Raw genomic sequence first — 13206 nt, forward strand, 5'->3', positions numbered from 1 at the left:
ATATTTATGGTCAGTTGATTTTTCAACAAAAAGTACCAAGATAATTCAATGGGGTAAAGAATAGTCTTCAACAAATGGTCTGGGACAATGGGGTATCCATCTGCATGTAAAAGGATGAATCTAGATCCTTACACTATACAAAAATATTAACTAAGAGTGGATCATAAACCTGATGTAAAACCTGAAACTGTAAAACTTTTAGAAGAAAATGTAGCAGAAAATATTTGTGATGTTGAGTCAAGCAAATATTTCTTAGCTATGATGCCAAAATCACAGTCCGTAAAAGAGAAAATTTTCTACATAAGGATCATGTTGTCTTTAAATAAAGACAGCTTTTACATCTTCCTTTCCATTCTGGGTGCACTGTCTTTTTTTCTTCTTTCATACCTGATTGCACTAGCTGGAAACTCCAGTACAATGTCAACTTGAAGTAGTGAAAGCAACCATGTTTTCCTTGTGCCTGATCTTATGGAAAATGTTTCAATCTTTCACCATTAAGCATGATGTTAGCTGTAGGTTTTTTTGTATATGCTTTTTATCAGGTTAAGGAAGTTCCCATCTATTCCGAGTTTGTTGAAAGCTTTTATGATTGGCTGTTAGATTTTGTCAAATGCTTTTTTTGCATCTATTGAAGTGATCATGTGGTTTTTGTTCTTTATTAATATAGTATATTATATAAACTTATTTTTAGGCTGAACCAATCTTGCATTCTTGGGACAAATCCTGCTTAATCATAATGTATAATCCTTTCTTACATGCTGTTGGATTTGGTTTACTAGCATTTTGTTGAGGATTTTGTGTCTATATTCATAAGCAATAATGGTTTGTAGTTTTCTTGTCATGTCGTATCTGGCTTTGGTATCAGGGCAATTTTTATTTTATTTTATCTTTTTAATTTTTTAAAAAAATTACTTATTTATTTATTTATTTTTGGCTGTGTTGGGTCTTCACTGCTGCATGCGGGCTTTCTTTAGTTGCCTCTAGCGGGGGCTACTCTTTGTTGCAGCGCACGGGCTTCTCATTGTGGTGGCTTCTCTTGTTGTTGATCACGGGCTCTAGGCACACAGGCTTCAGTGGCTGTGGCACATGGGCTCAGTAGTTGTGGCAAGCAGGCTCTAGAGCACAGGCTCAGGAGTTGTGGCACACGGGCTTAGTTGCTCTGCCGCATGTGGGATCTTCCTGAACCAGGGCTCTAACCCGTGTCCCCTGCATTAGCAGGCAGATTCTTAACCACTGCGCCACCAGGGGAACCCCAATTTTTACATCATAGAACAAACTGGGAAGTTTCCCTTACTCCTCTATTTTCTGGAAGAGTTTGTAAAGGACTAGCATTATTTCTTCAAATATCTGATGGAGTTCACTAGTGAAGCTATCTGGGCCTGGGTTTTTCTTTGTGGGAAAATTTTAGTTATTAATTCAATTTTTCTCCTTGTTATAGATCCATTAAGGTTTTCTATTTCTTCTTGAGTCAATTTCGATGATTGGTGACTTTTACATTAAATGTAATCTTTATAATAATCCCTCAAAATAATAATTAGGCCCATGTTATTTTGAGACTTAAAAGATTGAGTGATTTATCTCAAGGTAAGATATCTGGAAAATGTCCAGTCAGTGGGACTGCAAAGTCCATGCTGCTTCTACCAGGTCACACTGCCTCTAAACAGACATAGGGCTTTATAAGGTGACCCCCAACCCCCAGAGTCACCACTAAAAACAACCTTTTTTTGTGGATGCCTTAATCTATCCACGTTTGGGGGTTTTTTAAAATCAAAGACTTGTGACTCCCTGCAGTACGAGTTGCTGGCAGCAGGGATGCCACCCACAGCCCAGGGTTCTCCCTTCTTTAAAGCCCCATGGAGAATCACTGCCTTAGGAATCCCACTCAGCAGGATACAGGTAAACCCTCTTGGGAAGACACCCAATGGCAGAGGCTGCACTTAACGGTTTAAACTGATACACCTTCCTCCCCTGCCTGCCAAGGAGGGGAAAAACTAAATATGCCCAAGGACATAAGTGGTTAGACTGATCCACACTCGTTTTGACAATGACAGTTGACAACTGATAATCAAGAGCGTTTCTAGATTAAGAGAAGCCTGATGTGTGACTCCCTAAATTTTGTTTACTCACACAGAAATGATACGGTTGCTCCCCTAACAGGAAGAACCATCAGCGATAAAATTTATTGGCTCTGTGTGCTTCACATGAAATAAAGAACTAGGCGTCTCACTTATCGGGTCAACATGCCTTTTATCAGGGATGGTGAACCGCCTAGAAGATTATTATATAAGATGAGGCCAAAGGGCCCATACTAAGTAGATGCTATGCTGTACTCGAGGTGCGCATAACAAGATCTATATCAGAAAATTTTATACATTAAAGTGACAAAATAGAAAAGAACTGAGCTGGCCTTCCCTGGTGGCGCAGTGGTTGAGGGTCCGCCTGCCGATGCAGCGGACACGGGTTCGTGCCCCGGTCCGGGAAGATCCCACGTGCCGCGGAGCCGCTGGGCCCGTGAGCCGTGGTCGCTGAGCCTGCGCGTCCGGAGCCTGTGCTCCGCAACCGGAGAGGCCACAACAGTGAGAGGCCCGCGTACCGCAAAAAAAAAAAAAAAGAACTGAGCTAACATTCTTCCCATTTTGGTATGATTTCTTTTTTGTTTGTTTCTGAAAATCAGAACAGCTTTGAAATTCCTCATTTTCATCAGCTTGAGGAAAATCTTCCAAAAGTCAGTACTGTTTCAGTTCAAACCATTTCCAATCCCAAACATCTCTCAGCTGAGATAAATTATTTGATGAGTCACTCCCAAATGACTCTGATGGATAAAATGATGAGTAACCAAATTAAAACAGCTCTTTGGCTTCATTTGCTGCATTAAAAGTTTAGCTTATAACAAAAGGTTTTTATATTAACAAGAGTTGCACCCAAGAATTTCAGGAAAATAAATATATACATATATATGTATATGTATATATATGTATACACACAAATGTGTGTATGTGTACATAGACATGTATGTATATGTAAGCAACGTATACACATACATACATATATACACACACTGTTCTGAAAATAATCATCAATAAAATAATAAATAAAGAGAGGGAGGAAACTTTTGAAGTTGATAGATAAGTTAATGGCACAGATGATTTCACAGATGTATACTTATCTCTAAATTCATCAAGTTGTATACATTAAATATGCACAGCTTTTTAATATGTCAATTATATCTCAATACAGTAGTTTACAAAAACAAGCACGAATCAAGAACAGTCTCAGTGGGACTTCCCTGGTGGCGCAGTGGTTAAGAATCTGCCTGCCAATGCAGGGGACATGGGTTTGAGCCCTTGTCCAGGAAGATCCCACATGCCACTGAGCAATTAAGCCTGTGCGCCACAACTACTGGGCCTGTGCTCTAGAGCCCGCAGGCCACAAGTACTGAGCCCGCATGCCACAATTACTGAAGCCCGCGTGCGTAGGGCCGGTGCTCCACAACAAGAGAAGCCACCACAATGAGAAGCCCGCTCACCACAAGTAGCCCCTGCTTGCCACAACTAGAGAAATCCCACATGTAGCAACAAACACCCAATGCAGCCAAAATGAATAAATAAATTAAGACACTCTCAGCTGAAGGAAAACCAAGAGAATTTGTCATGCTTTATACAATAATTAACTTTTTTGGTAATTAAAAAATTATAAAATTAATTATACAAAAATGGATCATGGACTTAAATGTAAAACTATAAAAGTTTTAGAACAAAACATACGAGAAAAGCTATGAGACCTAGGGCTAGGCGAAGAGTTCTTAGATGTAAAGGAAAAGCACATTCCATAAAAGGGAAAATTGATAAATTGGAAGTCATCAAAATTTAAAACTTTTGCTCTGCTAAAGGCCCTATTAAGAGAATGAAAAAAGCTACCACCAGGAGAAAATATTTGCAAACCACACATCTGAAAAAGAGCTAGCATCTGAATGTATAGAAATCTCTCAAAACTCAACGGCAAAAAAACAAATAATCCAATTAGAATATGGGTAAAAAAATGAAGACACATTTCACTGAAGAGGATATACAGGTTACAAATAAGCACATAAAAAGATGTTCAACATGTTTAGTCGTTAGGGAAATGCAAATTAAAACCACAGTAGGATATCACTACAGATCTATCAGAATAGCTAAAATTTTAAAATAGTGACAACACGAAATGCTGGCAAGAACACAGAGAAATTGGACTGTATTGCTGGTAGGAATGTAAAGTGGTACCGCCACAACTCTAGAAAACCATTTGGTAGCTACCACATGACCCAGCAATTGCACTCCTTGGCATTTATCCCAGAGAAGTAAAGACTTATGTTCACACACAAAAAGCTATACATGAATGTTCATAGCAGCCTTATTCATAACAGCCCCAAACTGGAAACACCACAGATGTCCTTCAACAGGTGAATAGTTTAACGGGGGGAATGGTACAGGGTACATCCTTATCATGAAATAACCACACAGCAATTAAAAAAAAAAACTGATTTATATAAAACCTAGAGGACTCTCCAGAGAATTATGCTGAGCAAAAAAGTCAATCCTAAATGGCTACATTTTGTTATATAACAAATATATACATAACAAAGCCATTGAAATAGAGACCAGGTTAGTGGTCACCACAGGCCAATGGAGGGAGTGGGGCAAGAGGGAAGTCGGTGGAGCTATAAAAGGGGAACAGAGCATCCTTGTGGCCTCTGTTGACTGTGCCATTGTCAATATCCTGGTTGTACTAGGTCACTGTACTACAGGTTTGAAGAAGTTAATATTGGGGAGAACTAGGTAGAGGAAACATAGGATCGCTCTGTATTACTGTTTACAACTGCATTTGAATCTACAATTATCTCAAAATAAAAGGCTTAATTTTTTAAAAAGTAACTATTCTTAGCTCTCCATCTGTTCAAAAACAGGTGGTAGGCTGAATTTGGCCCACAGGCTGTAGTAGTTTATAGAGCTTAATGCAAACAACAAGAAACACTACATGTTCATTCAATGCTGTCTTAGATGCTAAAACTTTAGAGAAATCTAGACACAATCAGAGGTCTTAAAATGTGTTTACAGTAGTTAGTTCTTACACTTTTTGCAGTTTTTTCCTAGGTGGCAAGCGTCCATTCCCAAAGCTAACTTGGAAGGGGATAAGAGCAGTGGGTATGTAACCCTCTCTGGATTTGGAATCTTCAAAATCCTCTTTCTCTTATCGTTGCTCTCATATCAGTATCGTGAGCGCATCTTCTCCAGTTATATGCCACCCCTACTTCCTACATCCTGGATTTTCACTGCATCATGGACGCTAGTTGTTTGTTTTATTCAACTGTGTTGTGGTCCATGTAAATATGATGGCTCTCTGAACAGGAGTTCTGTTTGAATTGCATGGACTGGTATTAACTTTCTCAGTCTTTCCGTTAACGATCTCAGTTTTGTCCACTGTGCAGCACACACAAAAAATTTAACACCATATTTAAAGCATCCGTATTCACATTCATGTTAGGAAATCTTTCATCCAATACAGCAGTCATTACCCAGCCATTCGGTGTGGCCTCTGTTTCCGCTGCATTGCTTTGTAATTGTTTATTTTGGCCTCTTAACAATTGTATTGTGATCCTTAGCTGTCTGATTGTATTTAAGGGTGAGGCACTAAAAAGCTCTGTGTCCATGGGTGAGGCTTGGTAGAGCTTACTGAAGCCCAGGGCTCTACTGAAGGCTAATCCAAATAGATCGCTTCTTTGGGGAGCCCACAACATTAGTCCTTTGGTCTTTTCTCCTGGGTCTATTAAATTACCTGGAGAAGATACTCTTCTGTCTGAAGTTTATGATCCTCCTTGACGCATTCTGGGGGCTAGATGTGGAAAAAAGGCTTCTCACTTTCTCTTCATCCTGGGAATTTAGTTCCTCTTCCTTCACTGTTGTTTTATCATCAGGAGGGAGCATGTGTTTGACTCGCCTTCATTAACCAGAGGTCTTTATTTAAATAATCATAGTCTGAGCCAACACATGAGGAATGAAAGTGGTTGTAAGGGTTTAACATGACATCTGGGTTTGTCATCATTCTCGTGCCCCAGCCCCATGGTTACTTCAAGCACATGGACTCAAATTACCACTGTGGATGTAGCTGAGATGAGCTCTCATCATAACTGGAGGTAGTTAGACAAGAAGGCAGGAAGTCAAATTCCAAGCCTAACTTGAAGGAGGAAGTATTTGGATGTGGAATCTTCTTCAACATCCTTTCTCCTGCTTTTTATTTTGTTTCATTAATACAAGCATTTGGGGCCCATCCTCTCCAGTTGTAGGCTTTCCTAATCCTAGATACCTAATCAGAATCTATCAGGGTGATACAGGAAGAAGTAGGCGATTAAACCAGTCATTTCTATAGAGCTTTCAGCTCTAAGGTTCTAAAATTCAGTTTTTTGTGGGCCAGTCTGGAAATGCAACCATGAAATATGCACCTTTATTGCTATGTGGAAATGCACTCTGAGTTTCATGTAGCAAATTTACACGTCAGCTATAGGCTAAATGTCAGCCTGGGGTAGATACTCCCTTGGGGGAGAGCACCAGAGCGGGGCAGACTCACAGTGACGGGCAAGAGCAGCTAAGCAGAGAGTTCCTGGGCGCTGTTCGGAAATGGGTCGACCTCAGCTGTGGGCCTATCAGGATGAGATGCCATCCTGCCTGTGGCCACGCCACCCACTGAAATAAAGGGAAAGTTAGAATGTGACCTAACACAAGTAGTACATTTCCTCAAGGTCATGGCTCACCTTGGACGTTTGCGTGAGAGGATCTGGAACTGGGAAGAACTGTGTGTGTTACCTGTTCTGCTTGACATTTTGCAGAGCTGACACAGTATCTAGGTATGCATTTATATATATAAAGCAAGGATTTAGAGCATGTTATTTTTTTTAAGCTTTGCCAACTTGATAGGTAAAATGATATTCTTTTGATATCTGAATAGAAATAACTTTGGTTATAAAGTTGTGCTTTTTGTCCCCCATGAGCTTATTGACCATTTATGTTTTTCTTTTGTGCATTGTTCTTTCACTTACATAAAAATATTTATTGGTCACCTCTACTACTTCCTGGGATAAAGGGTTAACAAGACAGACAATTTCCCTTTTCATCTCACAGAGCTCATCATTTACAGGAAGTAGACAAACATAAGTAACAATTTTTGTAAATATTTCTGGAACTTGAAAAGACATAGCCTCTATCTTTAGGACAGAATTTGATATATACGAGTCAGGTCTATTTTATTATGTCGTTTAGGTCTTATAAACCCTTATCTTTTACTTACTTGCTCTGTCATGGGCTGAAAATGGTGAACTAAAGTCTCCATTTACTGATATGCTTCTATTGCTCTTTGTAGTTCCTGTAATTTTTGTTGAGAAAAATGGGATTTTTATACATATCCATAATTTTTAGATCTTCATCATGAATTATATACTTTATCATCATGTGTCCTTTCTCCCTCTTATATTTTGTTCCCATTCAACTTTAACAGTGAGGCTGTGAACACTGCTTCCTTCTTCTCTGACAGTGTCATTTTTTCATGTTTACAGAAAGAAGTATTTAAAGCTGTGAATGTTCCTCTCAGCACTCCTTTAATGGTATTGTTATTTTCCACATGTATCACTGACATACATTTTGCCCATCCTTTTACTTTCAACTGTTCTGAATCACTTCAAGGTGTATCTCTTTTTATATAGCATATACTTGGGTTTTCCTTATAATCCAATTTGAGCCTTTTTCTTTAAGTATATCTGGACCGTTTACATTTACAGATAGGATGGCTGTTTGGTCTTGTTTCTGTCATCATGTTTTACATTCCACGAACTATTTCCATTGATGCTTTAAAATAACTTCCAATATATGGCTTGTTTCCTTTGCTCATGTATGTGTTCTGATCATTCAAAAAATTTTTACGTTGTCTTACCTTTCAGCGGTTATCTTATTGATGAACCCTCTATTTCTTAGCTTCTATCTACTGACACCATATATAAAAAATAAAATAATAGTATGCTTTTACTTCCTCATACTCTCCTCTCCTCTAAATTAGCTGATTATTTCTATTTATTCTTTCAGTACTTACCTTTATACTTTAAAGTATATTACTGGATTTTCCTGGTGGTGCAGTGGTTAAGAATCCGCCTGCCAATGCAGGGGACACAGGTTCGAGCCCTGATCCGGGAAGATGCCACATGCCGCAGAGCAACTAAGCCCGTGAGCCACAACTACTGACCCTGCGCTCTAGAGCCCGCGTGCCACAACTACTGAGCCCACGTGCTGCAACTACTGAAACCCGCACGCCTAGAGCCTGTGTTCCACAACAAGAGAGCCACTGCAATGAGAAGCATGCACACCCCGCTTGCTGCAACTAGAGAAAGCCCACGTGCAGCAACGAAGAAACAATGCAGACAAAAATAAATAAATTGAAAAAGTATATTATGAACTTTTTTACTCCTAATAATAAAAGAGTAAGAAATCAGAATACTTATGCCACCTCTTACCTTCTCTTACTTCCAACTTTTGTAACTGTAACTTCCACTGTGGATCCTGTCTTCATCCTATAGCAAATTCCTTTGCTGTGATTTCTCATTTACCGCTTGTTTGGAGCTTATCCTCTCGCAGTTTTTTCATAAAATGCTCGTAAGAAATACAGTCCTTAATTTTCCTATGTTTATAAACGTCGATGTATTACACTCAAACATAAGTGGCAGTCTGACATATTCCCTCACTAGAGTATACACTACACAGGCAGGAACGTGTGTCTGTTTTGCTCACTGGTGTATCTCCGATGCCAAGAACAATAGCTGGCACATAGTTGCACTATAAATATTTGTTAAATGAACAATATACAAAGGAAAATTACAAAAAAGGTTTGGGGTTGGGCTTTTTCCTTCTGAGAATTTTGTCAGCATGGCTTTTCTAGTGCCAAATGCTAAAAGAGAGAAGTTTGAGGCCTCTCTGATTTCTACCCCAGTACAATTTAGTTTTGGTTTTCAGCAATTTGACCTTGAGGTGCCTAAGTGTCATTTTCTTTGTGTTTAATCTTACTTGAAATTGTTATACATCTTGAATCTATGGGTTTATAGTTTTCATCAAATTTGAAAATGTTTAAGCTCGTTTTTATTTCTGTACCATGTGTGCTCTTAAAAAAATCTTTATTCTCTCTTGAGTGAAAAGATCTATATTTATCTACTAGATCAAGTTCATTAATTTTACAATTCAAATCTATATCTCTGCTCTTTTCAGCTTTTGATCTATCCATTTCTGCACGGTATATCTTAAAATCTTCAACTAAAACTTTCTAGTCTGGTGATAGTCACTTGCTTTATATATTTTGAGGCTATATTGTTAGCAACATACATATCCACGATAAAATATCATTTGTTACTACTAATATATGACATCCTTTGCCCCTTATGGCATATTCATCTTATAATTGTTTTGCTCATGTTAAAATTGCTGCCATGGCTTTTGTTCAATCTGCCTGACATATATTTTTTCCATCTTTTAAATTTTCAATCTTTAGTATACTTTTGCTTTAAATATATCTTTTGTAGATATTGCTACATCTTTTAAAACCCAACCTGGGAGGACTGTGTGAGGCAGGGAATTACAATGTCTCTGGAGAATGTGGGTGGATGAACTAAATGGAAGACTTTCAATGAACCAGTAATGCAGTAAGAGGCAGAAGTAACTCCAGGTGGAGGGCCTTGCAGGAGGAGTTCATCGTGGGCTTTCTTAATTTATTCCAATCCAAACGAGTTGATGCCTTGGGAGTTGGGCCTTATCCCAAAGAGTTCACTGTGCTTTCTGAAAGAGTGGCTGTGATCCGTGTGGCCAGCTGTGCTTTGTTTCAGTTGGAAAACGAACAGTCACAGGTTGGAGAAGTTTCCTTCCTGGGAGGGTTCAAAGAGACAACCTTCACACAATGATTAGGAAGTGAACAAAAGAAGGAGAGAGACCCTGAACCGTGGCATCACTGAGCACCCAAAGCTCACTCTGGTCTACCTTCCTGAAGTTATTACTCAACAGCTCAAGTGATTAAAAGCTTTCTGAAAAGACTGGCTCCTTTCCACAGAACTGGCAGGCGGGGGGATAATAAAGATGACCCAACTGACATACTCTGAAGTCAGAAACCTTTGCCTTGTAGAGTAATGAGAAAATACTCAGAACAGAAGAGGACAGCCCGGCTACTGCACGACATAGACTCATAAGGAAAAATTAAGCCTGATGCAGTGGGTGAGGCAGAACATATGTGCACAACTGCTCTTCCCTGATCTCTGAAGCACAGGGGCAGGTGGGACAGGCCTCCGAGGATGTGCAAGCCCCTACCCAATCCTAGTACAGATGTTCTGGAAGGGTTGAGGAAGGTACTCATCTATCTCCTTGATCCAAAGATTCTGTATCTGATTTTTAATGCTTAAGCAAGTCCATGACAAATATTGTCGAGCAGGGGTCTCCAACCCCAGGGCCTCAGACCACTACCGGTCCACGGCCTGTTAGGAACCAGGCCACACAGCAGGAGGTGAGCAGTGAGGGAGCGAAGCTTCATCTGTATTTACAGCCGCTCCCCATCGCTCCCATTACCGCCTGAACCATCCCCCCACCCCCAGTCCACGGAAAAATTGTCTTCCACGAAATCAGTCCCTGGTGCCAAAAAGGTTGGGGACCGCTGTTGTAGAGAACACAGAATTAAAGGTGGTTCCCGAAAAAGAAATTGCATTCAAAGTAAGGCAGACATCTTCCGGTGACAGAGCATGTGGGGCATTTTCAACACAGAGCTATAAAAGATAAATATATTCATGTATATGCACACACACAAACACATACACACACACATATATGTGATGGCAGCCTTCCAAAACGAAATCCAAGAGCCATAATTGACTTCCTCCTTTTTCTACCTCTAGCAAGTAAATAATGATGTAAGATCCTTTGGGGGGAAAGGGAAAGACAATCATCTCTTTAATCTTCCTAAACAAACCTGAGGCAGGTGTTAAAAACCATCTCCAATTTACAGATGAGTCTGGCTACAGGTTTCCTTCCTGTTACCTCACGAAGGATGCAGGAAGGAAAGACGGGAGTGTGCTGCTCTGCCTTTGAACCGACTGAGAAGGAATTAAAGCTGGTGGTTTTAGAACCAGCAGATACACAAATACATCTTGGTATGATTTTCTTAAAAGACAACGAGTGACGCCTTTCAAACCAATGACAATGGTTTCTATTCCTGTTTCTAATCTGATTCCTCTCTTGGAATTTGCTCTTCGAGAAATGTTAGGCTTTGAAATGAGGACCCCGAAAGCCAAGAGCCCCAGATCCTGCTGCAGAACCCCAGCATGACCTGTGAAACTCCTAATAAATCACTCGGTTTTACCTTGAAGCCATTGAATAACTGAGCACAATTTGGAAGCTGGTGTCTCAAATCATCACCCAGTGCCTCCACATGAGAGTACCATTTACCCTGAGAATTGTTCAATTCCACCCAGCAAGTCCACAGTAAATTGGCACCTCGTTCCTGCCAGGAGGGGGCTCACATCAAAGTTATGTTAACTTTCAGAAGTCCATCTTCAGCCTGCTTTCACCAAGCCTGCCTGGTAATTGCCTTCACCTGAAAATCCAGTGCAACTCCACCAGGCTTCCCGATGGACAACAAAGAGAAAGACAGTGGGAGAAAATAAGGGCCAGAAGCACCTCAGGATCTGTCATCCAGTGTGAGGTCTTGTGTCAGTCTGGCAAGCGACACCCTGGGAGGCTGGCCTTCCTTCATGCATGTCCTGTGAGGTTTGAACGCACTGACAAACAGAGAATGGCTATTTATTGAGCACCTACAATGTCTTAGGAACAATGTCACACCCCTTTTTTATTTCCATTTATCCTCCCAACATCCTCTACATAGTTAAAATGAACCTTACCTGACAGATGTGGGGCAACTACAGCTCAGGTCACGGGACCTGACTGAGGTCATCTGGTTAGAAAGTGGTGGGGTGAGGATTCACACGTGTCTTTGCTTCCCAAACCTCAGGCTCTTTTCACATCACACCCGAAATGTTCTAAGCACGAATACTGAGATGCTTTTCTAAGGAGCCCACGAAACAGGTATTTCTCCTTGATCGCTACAGGGTGAGAGATTGAGCAGGGTGTCAGACACTCAGTGGGTAAAGCTAAACTATGGCCTGTTGGTCCAAAGATGGCATCTAAGGTTGTTCACGGCAGCTGTGGGCAAGTGAGGGCTGTTCACACACCTGGGCAGGAAAGCTTACTTTAGGCTGGGAGAGTGGAGAGGGGGAAATTAGTGTTTATTAAGAGGTAACAGGTCTTCATAATGAAGCCCATGGACTCTGGAGCCAGACTGCCCGGGTTTAAATCCCATCTCCTGCTCTGCTGCAGAATAATCCGGTGTGCGTGTGCACAGGAAGGTGTCTGGGTGTGAGGGGCAGTGGAGATGGTAAGCAGGAGTGGCCATGTGTTGCGGTTTGCTGAAGCTGGTCGAGGTGTACATGAGGTATATTGTATTACTGTTCTATTTTTGTGTATGTGCGAAACTTCCCATAACAAAAGCATTAAAATAAACAAACCTGGGTTCCTCCGCTGACTAGCTGTATGACATCAACAAGTCCTTTGGCCCACCTCAGTTTCCTCAGCAGTAACATTGAGCGCTAACAGTACCTACTCCTAGGGCTATATGAGAAATAAATGAGTTAATACGTGGAAAACAGTGCATGTATACATTACCTGACTACATGAATACATGTCAAATGCTAGAAATTACTACAGAGTAACTACTACATCCCAGATGTTAGACTTGGCATCACAAATGTATTATTTCAATTGATTCCTCCCAACAATCCTACGAGGCAAGAGAGCCTTCATTTTCACAGGAGGAAGTGGACTGAGAGGGGTTCTGGCAGCAAAACCTGCATAAAAAGTCAGGCTGGCTCTAAAAGCCTTGTTTCCCCGAGAGGCCCACTTCCCTGAAAGTGCCTGGACTGCCTATTACAGATGGGGAAACTGAGCTCCGGGGGTTTGGGAAATCCACAGCTCTGAGGGGTAGGCTGGAAACTGAACACAGATGAGGCCAGGACCCAGCACAGCCTGGGCTCTTCCTTCTGGAGCGGACAGGCTGTCCTCACACAGGCTGTCCTTGGGGAGGGAGGGGGCGGAGCTCTGCATTTCGTGG

Source organism: Lagenorhynchus albirostris, chromosome 9 (assembly GCF_949774975.1).
Source record: "Lagenorhynchus albirostris chromosome 9, mLagAlb1.1, whole genome shotgun sequence".
NCBI lineage: Eukaryota > Metazoa > Chordata > Mammalia > Artiodactyla > Delphinidae > Lagenorhynchus > Lagenorhynchus albirostris.